This window comes from Dermacentor variabilis, unplaced genomic scaffold (assembly GCF_050947875.1).
Source record: "Dermacentor variabilis isolate Ectoservices unplaced genomic scaffold, ASM5094787v1 scaffold_12, whole genome shotgun sequence".
Taxonomy (NCBI): domain Eukaryota; kingdom Metazoa; phylum Arthropoda; class Arachnida; order Ixodida; family Ixodidae; genus Dermacentor; species Dermacentor variabilis.
In genome coordinates, this window is record NW_027460280.1 from 18,859,758 (window position 1) to 18,872,996 (window position 13,239).

At 44.2% G+C, this 13,239-nt stretch overlaps 1 protein-coding gene and 1 pseudogene across 2 annotated transcripts in view; one reads left to right on the plus strand and one right to left on the minus strand.

Annotated features, from left to right (window-relative positions):
- Positions 1–13,239, minus strand: part of Tnks (tankyrase) — a 332,402-nt gene that overhangs the window by 106,000 nt on the left and 213,163 nt on the right. The window lies entirely within an intron of this gene.
- LOC142566190 (uncharacterized) lies at positions 2,218–4,644 on the plus strand (annotated as a pseudogene).

A 13,239-nucleotide genomic window follows, 5' to 3' on the forward strand; every position in this document is an offset into this window, starting at 1 on the left:
ACTAGTAATAAATACACTGCAAGTCTCATCCGCCAGTACTGCATTAGAGGACAATCAGGGCCTCACCTGGAGTACCCAGACTGCAAAGCTTACCCAGACCAGCACCACGTCCTATGGGTATGTCATCCCCCTCCACCTCCCCTACAGTCTTCGATTCTCCTCAACACCAGACTGGCTCATTCTCGCCAAGACACAGCATGACCAATTTTGAAATGTCTGGAAAGTTCCCCGTGTTGCCCTGGACCAAGGGTTCCTTAACCTACCAGCATCTTATAACAAGCTTTCATTCATTCAATCATTCTACTTTAAATCCTACCTGCCCCGTGAGAGCAACAGACAGTGTGATGGAAGCCATCACAGTTCCCACAGTGCATGGGATCTGGATAATTTTTTCATTATCCTCAAGAGATGAGGAATAACGTGAAGAATGAGCCATATTAAAATCACAAGGAATACGGTCCGATTACTTGTTGGCGTCCAAATGTTGTTTCTAATGACCTTTTCATATTGTTGGCTGCAGCATGCTTGCGAGCAGATTCACTCGCTCGGCTCATCTTTCTCCGTTGGTTTTTTGTAGCTCCTCGGGCCTAGGGTTCAATGCAAGCTTTATTAGAATGTCTACAAATATTCTTCTATTGCCCGCATTGAATTGCATCAATGGTCCTGTCACAGCTGTTTCCACACTAAATAGTGATGAATAGCATTCTTTAGGCAAATGAATACATTAGTGAGTGCAAACTTTCATTGCTGTCTTGAGTTTTACTCTTGTGTACTATTCAAGGAGCTTCCTTTTTGATAGGCACTCAATAGATACATGAGGTGAGAGGTTGTATTTATGCTTGGGAGTATGCTCCCTCGTGCATTTTACTGCACTTTGCTGCCAACAGGAGTCTGAGCCTGTTGAGCAGTGACTATGATTGGAGACTTAATTTGATTAAGGTGGCAGTATGCAGCCATCACAGTCTTTTACATAGCCTCTACAGCTCCTTTGTGAGATTTGACTGCACAATCGTAGCACGAGGTTCTCAGGCTCCTTGTGTTTTGTAATCAAGTTGTGTAGGGCTCAGCTCATATGCTCCTCAGCATGATTCACACAATCTTTCTTGGTCATCATTGTCAACCTGTGTGCATTCACTGCAGGATGAAGGCCTCTCCAAGCAATCTCTAATCACCCCTGTCTTGTTCCAACTGACCTTATCTTATGCCTGCAAATTTAATAATTTCTCTGCTGTCCTCGACTGTATCTTCTATTAGCAGCCATTATGTAACTCTAATAGGCTATCACATTACTATACAAATCCCATTGCTTGCTCTGATCCATTTCCTTCTTTTAATGATAAGTACAATGTGCGTTACAGTGTTGCCATTTTATTCATTTTGTCACTAGATTTAGCAACTTTTTAGCCTGTTTAGCAACAAAATTTTCTATTTAGCAACTATTTAGTGATGCAAAGAACAATTTGCAACATTTTAGTGAGATTGAAGTTAGGAATATTGTTTGGAAAATGGCCTTCTAGAACTCACTTCAATATTCAAAAGCTACAATTGAGCAGCCGAAATTGCCTTTACGACATTCTTTGACCATGATGAAGTAATGGTTGCCTTCCCATCGGTGGCCTTCACACTGTGCCTCATGGCATGGTGCCCTTCACAGGCTGCACAGTGTGCTCACAAAAAGCGTTTAAAAATGTTTTTCATGAAATCAATTTGAATGGATTTTAACGCTCCAGGTTCCGCACTTTCACTAAATACAGTAAACCTTCGTTATAACGGAGCTGCTTTACTCGAATAATCGCTTTATTCTCAATTTTTCACAGTCCCCACCATAAATTTAAACCGTATTACTCGAACCATACCAATAAGCTGCTCCGCTTAGAGTGAACTGTCAAGGGTCATGTATACACTCACGGCAGCACTCTGCCCCTTTTGTGCCGAGCAAAGCGTTCCGCACCGAGCAGAGCGACCCTCTCCGTCACCAGCTACAACATTATGCTGCCTGTGTTGTGACTGCGGCGGGCAATGCCAAAGTCAGAGCAACGAAAAACTGTTCATTCAGCAAGCTAGGCCATTATAGAAAGAATGAACAGTTTTTCTGTTGCTCTGACTTCGGCAGCTCCCGCGGCGGTCACAACATAATGGCGACGAGAATGGGATGGTGTCAGTTGGCAGAACACGGTGAATTGAAGAATCCAGCATGCATCGCCGTGACGTATCGGAATGGCAGCGCTTGGAAGGTTCGATCAGTTCACCGAGGACGGTGACGAGGACTTTATATCCTACATGGAAATGTTTGTGCATTTCCTAAAGGCCTCCAAGGTGAGCGACAACCTGCAGGTTTCAACGTTAACATGGCAATAGGGAAGAAGGCCTATCAGACGTCGAAAACACTGGTGGAACCAGAAAAGCCTGAAAGCAAAATTTATGAGCAGCTGGTAGAAGTACTGAGAGCGCATTATACTCCAAAGCCATTGGTTATTGCAGAACTATTTAAGTTTAACTCCCATTTCCAGCAAGAAGGAGAATCTGTGACAGCATTTTCCATAGAGCTCAGGCATTTAGAGGCATCACGAGACTTTGGAACTTTCCTTGATGACGCACTTCAGGATTGTTTCGTAGCCGGGCTGCATGACAAAGCAACGCAAGTGGAGTTGCTGAATAAGAGAACCTTAACATTCACAAGTGCATGCAACATTGCGAAAGGCATAGAGCTGGCACGTAAAGAGAGCCAAGAGTTTCATCAGTCAACACAGTTGGCTGTAAACCGGACAATGGAAAATGCGCAAATCCGAACAGCCTGTCTACCCTTTTTCTCTATGCTGCGCTCACATGTTGTCAGCGGCGAGCGGGGGCATACTCATGGCTGTGCTCGGCGCCTTTCACACCTAAGCCCGTTAAACTAAAGGTAGAGATATTCTTCCTCTCCTGGCCTCTCCTTCTTGCCACACACGCTATACCTCCCTGCTAGCCCTTTCATTTTGTTCTCTTATTGAAATAGCAATTACATGGACACTTCAGGCGAATTTCCGCTGCCGCCGTCGTCAACGCTTTGAAGTTCTGTATAAAGCCCAAGGGCAATAACATCGTGGCTGCGCGCCGTGTGCTGTAGGTGAGCTGAGAAAGATGGTGGCTTGATGCGGTGTCATCTCGTGCGTGCAAGAGAGGAAGATGCAAGGGGCGAGTGGGGAAGGGTCAGGGCAGGTTAGTGCCCATCTCTTCTACTCCGGCTGCACTGGCTGAGCATATGCTGGTCACCTGCGCCCTATCTTGGAGGCAACCTGCGATGGGTTCGAAGGCAGGTGACTCCAGATGGCAGATTTCTTTGTGTGCGCTGCGTTCTCGTGCTCCTGGTTTGCGTTGAAGCGAAAGAAAGCACGAAGGGAAATTCACTCGCTGCTGCTGCCGCTCTTTATCACGCCAGCGCTCTGACAGCAAGTGTCTGCGGTCATTGATTGAGATGTTTTCGTGTTTCCCTGCGTGCGGTTGAAAGCGTGCTTGTTAATTTAGTTAGTAAGCGAATGCTTACAGCAGTTTATGCACTTGATAAAAATACTAACCTTACTTCATATAGCTGTTTAATAATTTGCTATCGCGATCGTTGCTTCGCCTTTCGGGTGAAACTGTGACTTTTTTTGATCGTGGCTATCACGCTGCACAGCACGCCGATTGTCATGATTGCCGGATCCACAATCACCACTATCGTTCACCGTGATCATTTGTAAATGTGTTCATTTTTGTAAATGAATGAATGCTAAATAAAGATTGATTGATTGATTGATTGATTGTGATCAAAAGCAACTGTCATGGCGCCAGACAAAGTCAAAACAATAAGACCAAGAAAAAAAAGGGGGCAGTAGGCAGCACACAGACACTTGAGTGTTTCTGTGGAAACAGAGCGAGTGCAACCACGCGACTTTGCTTCACTACTAACAGGGAGACACAGACATGCCCCAGACCTTTTCTTTGCCATCACTCGCTGGCTCAGGTGGCAACATTAAAAAAATAAAATAAAAAATGCGAGGACATCTAAGCACTTATGAGTTGCAAATGGAAAAGCATTAATGTCCAATTGAAAGCCCCTGACCGGTTCTTCAAGTTACAAACTCTTCGTGGGCAAGTGAGTGCATTGAGACGCTTGGTGCATTTTAATTTGGTCTTACCAAGGCACAGTTAGAACGTAGGCGAAAGCTTGCGCAGGCAAGGAATAGTCGCATGACACAGGCTTCCGAAAGCGAAAGTGAGGGTGATGTGGTGTTGTGGTGATACCCTCTGCCCTTATGCAATACCACAGCAGCAGCTGTCCCCGTTCGCCTGCTCTGCTCCGTCGAGGCCCGAGCCAGAAAGCGCGAGACAGCGTCACAAGTGCAAATGGAAAGTTCCATTGCTACAGATGCCGCCGGCTTTTTTGCTCTACGGGTCATTTGACACTTTCACATCAAAATGTCAGTACCTTTAGTTTTATTGAGGGGGCTTATTTATGCCAAGTGAGGAAGCAACTCTCTCCATTGGTGCACCTTTTTCCTCCATGCTGCACCACAGATTATCGGCGGCAAGGCACCGCGGCACTGTGGAAGCAGTGAGGAATGGAACACACAAATGTTACTCCATGCTGCCTTCCACGTGCTCAGCATGCCAAAAGTCGCCTGAACCAAGACCCTATTGGCTTCCTCCTGCAGCTTGCGCAAAGGAGCCAATAGCAACCGAGAAATTTTGTGACACCCATATTAAACTTCCGTAAAGTTGTGCTATTTCAGCTCTACTTTTTAGCGTTTATGGCTTAGCTGCTTTTATCGAAATACTGCATATATAGAATCTTTTTGCCGTCTGATTCACTTTGTTATAACGAGGGTTTACTGCAGTTTCGATTGGTGCACACTTACAGCAGTTGCAGTAGATAAATTTACCAAAACCTATTACACTAAATGCTACGGTGAGAGTTAGAATGCAGCATGCGAATAATAGGACAGATTGACTACAAATGCGCAGATATTGGAGCAGCTGGACTTGTTCATGTGAACCTCATGGCTTTTGGACAAATTGAAACTGTGTGTAGCTTTCAGACAGATCAATGTTGAGGAAGCATAGCATTCGACTTGAAATAAGGTCACCTAATTGCCATCACTGTTGTTAAAATGCGACCAAGTGTCTGTTGCAGAATTTAGGTCTCCTTTGAAGAGCGCTGAGAAAAATAAAATTTGCAGGGATAATGTGGACTATGTGCTTCTGCCTGCTAAAAAGTTCAGATTACTGGTGTTCTTTTGAATTGCACTGCCTTTGTTACCTCACAATCTGTCAGTAAATGTCCAATTTCAGCTGTCATTGTCTCTTTTACTGCAAGTATATTAGCAAAATGAAAGCCCTACTACACACTGCTGGTAAATATATTGTTTAGTTATTGCCCATGTGGGGCCAGGACAAACGTGAAACACTTTGGTAAATTATTTACACCCTGTTAGCTTATATAGTAAAACCTCATTACTACGAACACCACATTAACGAACTTTTCACAAATCTCCTGCTGGCTTCTTATAGTTTCAATGTAAAAATATTTCAGTACTACGAACTTCAGAAAACTGAACTTTTCAGAATAACGATCGCTATTCAGTTTCCCTGTAATATTAACACCCCCTCAGTACTACAAACTGATATTCCAAATTCTGGGGATTCTTAGATTTCTGTGTATCCTTCACGGCAGCCGAAACAGTAGGCTAGCAGACGACAAGGCGCAGAGTGCAGACGTTGCGGTGCATGGCTTTGGAAAACCTGAGATGGCGCCCAAGAAAACAAGAACATGGGCAAGCACAGGTGACGATGCATCAGGTTTTGCGAGCGCATGCTCCGCCTAGAAAAGTGTCACCTAGGAACAGAGGCATGTCTCTTCTTTCTTTCATCCTTCTTTCTGCGCACGCCTCTTCCTTTTGCACTTCTTTCTGCTCCCATACTGGCTACACGTGCGCTGAAATATAACCTCCATTCTCGTGAGGATGCCACATGGTTGCACTTTGCACTATCCAGACGGTGTCGTTTACACGGGCAGCCCGTTGACATAGTTCAGGTATCCACCTCAAGGGAGACAGTTGCGGGGCCCACGGCAAGAAATGTGAAAAACAAACAAAAAGCAAGACACATTGCGCTTTGGAGGCGACCTGGAGCTACCTTTTTGTTGGTGGTTTCGGGGCGTGAGCATCTGTTTTGCACGGTGCTTGGACAGTGCCTGGCGGCGGAATCTATTGAAAATAGCAACAGCGGGTGCTGAGAACAAACAGCGACGTTTTAGTGGATGGCTCCTACGGTGACAACTTATGAATTGATGGGTTGATGGGCGGAGTGGTTAATTTTAAGGCTTTCACTATAACGATCTTTAAGAATAACGAACAATTTACAGTGGTCTCCTGAAGTTCATTATATCGAGAGTTCACTGTATCAGTTTTCAAAAACACCTATTTTATGCAAAATTTACTGAGAAGTTTTAGCGACAATTCCAGCAACATTGCAACAAAAGTTATAAGAAATTTAGGGACATTTTTTTTCTTTAGCAACATGCTTCAAAAAATTTTGGCAATACTGATCAGCTACCTCCATTTGCTCTCCAATCCTACCACTGTTGTCTTGTCTCTTAAGCTTACGCCCAACATTTTTCATTTCATCACTCGTTGCATGGTCCTTAACTTTTTCTCAAGCTTCTTTAACTTCCAAATTTCTGCCCCATGTGTTAATCTGAATAGAATGCAATGATTGTACACTTTTCTTTTCAAGGATAGTGGTAAGCTGCTGGTCATAACTTGGCAATGCTTGCTGTATGTATGTTAACCCATTTTTATTCTTCTGTAAATTTCCTTCTCAATGATAAGGGTTGCCTGTGAGTAATTGGCCTAAATAAACATACTCTTAACAAATGGCAGAGGCTGACTACCGATCACGAATTCTCGTTCTCTTGCCAGGCTATAGAACATTACCCTTTGTCTCCTGCATATGAATCTTTAACCCTACTCTTACACTTTGTTGGCTAAGGTCTTCAGTCATTTGTTGCAAGATCTCCAGCATTGCTGCACAGGACAATGTCATCTGCAAGCCAGAGGTTGCCGATATTTGCTGTTGATCCTCACTCTCTCTAATCCTCCGTAGTGCCCCATAGATTAAAAACTTCTATGCATCCACTGAATAGCATTGGAGAGATGATGTCTCCTTGCCTGACCCTTTTCTTGATCAGCATTTTTCCACTTTTATTATGTAGAACTAAGGTAGCTGTGGTAATCTTTCTTAGTATACCCGTACATATGAGCCTCTTGCAAGGCAAGAAAAGTGAAACTGTGACCATCAGACAGCACTGTTGCATGCTGAAGGCCATTTTATTTTTTGTTTTACTTATTGATATCTCAAGGATCCCACTATGGGATATTACGTGAGGGGTGGGCATGTGGAGGGCGGAATCGATGATGACTGTTACAAGAGTGAGTCGGCCCATTTGACGGCAGATCTGGATCACTGATACATGCTGCTCGTCTCAGAAGGTCATTTGAGCCTCGGGTGGTTCAGAAAAAAAAAAAAAAAACAGTCTGGGCTCATGGCAGGATCACAGCATCTGGATGGCTTGGGTGATGTACATGATGCACTAGATGCCCTAGTGCTGGTTGTAAAGTGATACGGAATGAAAAATCCTGTGGAGCTGGCCATTCTCCTTAACCCTTCCAGGGTCAATGACCTAAATATACGGCACCGCGAACAAGTCCGAAAATGGTCGATGCCATATATTTATGGCGCCGTCTGCACATTTAAAAAGCGCGTCAATTTCCTAACTTTTTCTTTTCTGTCATGTGCTGCCACTATAAGGGAATACAGGTAATTTCTTTCGCGCACCTCCCTCTCTTGGCTTCCGTTGCATGGTTTGTTTTAGAGCTAGTTCGCTCCCGCGCGTCTATATACTACCACTCGCGCATTGGCGCTCGTGCGGGTGGGCGGCAGTGTGGGTTTGTTCCGCGGGCGGTTTGGGCTTCTTGCGCTTGCAAAACTGATGGCTATCTTACTACTAATCACTCAAATGGCAACCGCTTGTTTCTCGCTCGTTTAGTGCTCACAGGGGTGCGCATAGGAAGGATGCCGCCGTGCATGCGTTTCTGTTGCTTATTATTATGATTATTTTTTTTTACACTCGCGAGAACTAATTGCCTCTGATTGGCGATAAGGTGAAGATTAGCAGAAGTTTGTCACACGTTCTGCTTTTTTGATAGGCACACAACCACACAGCTTTCTTGAGTGCGCGCACCTAAGCAGTTCGATTATGCGCTACGGATGTTTATATTAGTGTAAGAGCAGGAACATTTGAGTCTTGCGAAATATTCTCGTGTGTGCATTTTCAAAGCCTTGAACTATGTGTATAACAATGCATCAAATTTTTAATTCTTAGAAGTTTATTAACTTTTTTTATTGTTGTTATTCATGAATGAAGAGTATAGATATATACTAACGCAAAATATTTTTTTTCTCACTTTACAGTCACCCTAGAAAAATTACGGTAAATTTTTTTCGAAATAAGTCCCTAAGAAGAATTGGAATCTGCAATAAAAAAGAAATTGACCCTGGGCGGTCGCATATGGCGAAAAAAACCGACCCTCAAAGGGTTAAGGGTCCCGTCAAGAATTACAGGACCAGCTTCCATCTCTCTAGCCTTCTTGTCAGTGTGTTTTGGCACAAATGGCTGGCCCTCCAAGCTTCATGCGATGGGTCATCTTTCTTTGGGCTCTGCTTGCAGCCAGCACAACAATGTTGCCAGCCTTTCTTATTTTCAGCTCACTGTGTGGCTTGCGAACCGAGTGCATACATTGGTCATCACTTCTCAAGCTCTATGAGCTTCTGTAGGTTATGGGAGGAGGCACAATCACACAGTGTTGGCTATGAACGAAGGTCCCAAAGCAACACTAGGGCTATGAGAGTAGAAAGCTCTAAGTTAATGTTGAGGTATACATTACTATTTATGCACCATCCAAATGCAGCTATCAGGAATCGAACCCACAAACTCACCAGCAGAATTCACTGTGGCGGGTGCTGGTTACACGTACTCTGCGTTGCATGTTCAGATTCACTACAACACGGCTCACCATCTGGGGACGTATTCTGCGACCAGCAAATCAGCACATACCGATGGCCAAGGCATGGCCAACGTGACAGCATTGCCGAAAGTGATTGTCGCAGAATGCAACCCAAGGTTACCACTTGCCCTCATGAGCACCATGCAGTCTCTGTAGTCAAAACATACAAGATCAAATTTGACAGCAAGGCCATTTTCTTGCACATTTCACAATTAGTGAACTGGTTTAGTGAATCAAAGTTCACAATTATGAGCCATGTCTTGTCAAGTGAGCAATCCACCATGCCTACGCCATGATTAAAACAATCGTGTTTCTTGCTTTGATGTAGTTTCCTGCAGCTTATATTTGGCTCAAGGCTTTGTTCCATACCGGAGGGCTGCAGATTCACTCTGTGTTTCAGCAAATGTCGCTGCTGTCATTGATGGCTTTACATGCTAGCACAATTCGCTGGCCCTACGCCAGTGTCAACAGCTCCGTCAAATTGAGCATTTGGTGCATAGACTACTTTCTCATTTTGGCCAAGTGCAATGGCCTTTAAAAGTATCAACCACAGAATTTTCTTTTCTTGCTGAATTTACCATGTGAATGGAGCTTTCATGCTCAAGCACCCATCATCACATACTTGTCGATCACGACCACAGGGAAATGGTGTCTCAGCTTTTCATCAGCATGCAGGCTGGTTTTCCCAGCAGGTGACACCATTGAGCATTGTGCCACGCATGTTCCGCAGGCAATGGTAAATAAATGTAATATTATATACTTTGTTTCATTAATTTACTACTCTCAATGAATGGCTGAAACTGAGCAGCAATGATGAAAAATTAAACAAGATCACTCTTTCAAATGAGACCAAGGTGGCTCCCAGACTGAGCACAGAACTGCAGCGGCATGCTGTGAAAAAAATCTGCTCTTTTTCACATTGATTTTGGCATGAAATTGGCCAATACGTGTATGTACTATGGCTAAAATGCTTATTCCAGATTAAAAAACTTGGCAGACAAATGAAACAACAGCTGCATACTTTGAACATTCTTCTAAATACAGTGAACTCTCGTTAAGACAAACTCAGTCAAGCTCAATTCTCGCAATTCACGCAAAAATTTTGGCGTTATTTAGACCGCAAAAAGGAAGAAATAAAGCAAATGACGGTAGGAAATGTTTTAGTAGAAGAAAAAGGTGTTATCACTGATGGATTAAATAAATATTTCCCATCAGTATTCACGCGCAGTGATTGACCATTTCCAGTAGATGATGGGGCATCTTTCAGCGAAAGTTCCATGGACGCTATCAACTTTACTCAGAGGGGCGTATTCCAGCAGTTGCTACAGTTAGATGACAAGAAGGCTTCTGGGCCAGACGGAATACCTTCTGGCTTTTTGAAAAGGTATGCTGAGTGGATATCATTTTATTTGGTAATTATTTTTCAGAAATCACTAAGCACCCATTCCGTGCCACAGGACTGGCGTTGTGCTGTAGTTATCCCCATATTTAAAAGTGGCAATCGTACTCTAATGAATAACTACCGTCCTGTATCCCTTACGTCAGTTTGCTGCAAGGTTATGGAACACGTCATAGCAAAGCATATAATTATCTTCCTAGAATCAAATGGCCTCCTTTGCGCATGCCAGCATGGGTTCCGACGGGGACTTTCGACAGTGACACAGCTCATTGAGACATTACACGATTTTTCCAAAGCTATGGACAACCGTGAACAAATGGATGTTATATGCGCTGATTTTGGCAAAGCCTTTGATAAGGTTCCCCACCATAAATTACTTTTTAAACTGTACAAAGCAGGTATAAATGGCGACGTTCTAAAATGGATTGAAGATTATTTAACTAACTGCAAGCAGGCAGTTCGCGTTGATAGTTCCGAGTCTGGTTTTGTAGATGTATACTCGGGAGTACCACAGGGGTCCGTGTTAGGACCAACACTTTTTCTGCTTTACATCAATGACGTAGCAACCGCTTTAGATAGTTCTGCTAAGATAAAACTCTTTGCAGATGACTGCTTGATTTTTGCGCCGGTATCTTGTTTAGAGGATCAGATTAAGCTCAACCGAAACCTTCAGGCGTTTGGGAGTTGGTGTGACAAGTGGGAAATGCGAATTAATTTTGATAAGACCAGATACACGCATATCACTGCAAAAAAAATATCGTTGCTTTTCAGTACGATATTCAAGGCTACAATCTAGTTAATGTTCCTTGTTTCAAATATCTTGGTGTCTCTATTTCGCATGATTTAAAATGGCACAATCAAGTAGAAAGAGTGTGCTCTGCGGCACAGAAGAAATTGGGTTTTTTAAGAGCAAAACTGGGGAGGGCAACAAAAGATGTTAAACTGCTGGCTTACAAGTCTCTTATTCGACCATCCCTAGAATATGCGTTAGTAGCATGGGCGCCCCATCAAAAGGTATTGTGGGCCAAAATAGAGAAGGTGCAACGTCGGGCGGCGCGCTTTATTTGTTCGAAATATAGAAGGACAGACTCAGTTGCGGCGATGTTAAAGTCTTGCGGTCTTGAATTATTGGAAGATAGGTGCAAGAAGCAGAGAGTAAAAACGTTATTTCAAATAATTCACGGCGAACTAAAAATTAATAAAGATTTGTATTTAAAACCTCCAGGCAGACTGAGCTCCTGCTTAAATCATAGTGCAGCTATTCAACCGTACTTGTCCCGAACCAATGCCTTTCGTTGTTCGTTCTTCCCACAGTCAATAGAGCTGTGGAACAAGCTGCCTGCAGGAATTGTTCACAGTTCTGATACTGCATTGTTTACAAATGCAATCAAGGTTCTTTACTAAAACTGTACCACGTGGATATTGTAAAGTGTTTTTCTTTCCTTTTTTCTCTTTTTCCTTTTTTTTCTGTTTGTGTGCGTGCGGCAGCTGGTTGAACATTTGAATACATGTCTTATAGTCTGTATATCGTATCTTGCATTGTATCCGTAGGACACTGTAGTGCATGTGCATATTTCTTTTGTATCTGGCTGTCTTGTACGAACGTATATGTAACATCCCTCCCTGTTATGACCCTCAACTGAGGGTTGACAGTATTTCTAAATAAATAAAATAAATAAATAAATATAACGAACAACATGGGAACGTTTGTTTAGTTTTCCATGGACTGAATGCAAAAAAAATCTGCTTAAGACAAACCACCTCAGACATGCTCTTCGGTTAAGACGAACATTCGGAGTGACCGCCACCGTTACCGATCCCGGAGGCTAGAGTGCCTCGTTTCGCTGCACTAGGGGGCGCGCGCATCACAGCACCCTGCTGGAGGCCTGTGGCACGCATCGCCCGTGGATAGAGGCAAACACAAGAGTAGGAGCCACCGGAGTAGAATGCCCCCTTGTAAACATTAGCTTATTAAGTAGGTTAAAGCGTAGGCTCAGCGCACACAGGCAAGCATGAACAGATCATACCCGATGACCGTGGACGCTCGCTGTCAAAATGCTGGCGCCAGGAATTGTGGCAGCAGTAGCGAGCGAAGTGACCTTTGCCCTGTCTGTCGCTTCAACACAAACTGAGCAGTGAGAGTCCAGTGCATGAAAAGCTACGAGCCATTGGCCCACCTAGACTGTGTCCCCTAAGCGGAATCGCGTTGAAGATAAAGCCCCCACGACCGCACGCCACTGAAGTACAACGCCCCCCTTTCTCCCCTGCCCTCCCTATGCCATGCGCACGACAGAAAACAGTGCGCTCCCCCCTCCCCCTCCTTTCCTCTTCTGCACACGCGAGATTGAGCGGCCATCGTCGGCTCACCATCGCACGCTTTCACTCGCACACGCAGTGTACGGCGCACGAGGCCAATGTTATCACACGACAAACCTGGTACGTCTGTATTGCAAACGAAACTTGCAGCAACTGCCAGAGGAGGTCAACCCAGCGTGCTTCCGCTTACCTTCCTCCTTCGTGACGCTTCGCCTCGTTTCTTCTTCCCCACTTCGGTCAAAGTCACTTAGACTTTCATCCAGATTGTGTTGCTTTGACCGCGTGCTCAGCACGCGGTCAACACGCTCCTTCGTACTTTCAATAGCTCGGAGCCTGTACCGATCACTCTATCTATGAGGCAGCAGATGCCTATTTTACAGCACAAAACACAGAAGGATTTTTAAGGTCATTAGGTGTGATGACATCCTTTGTGGCTGCTCG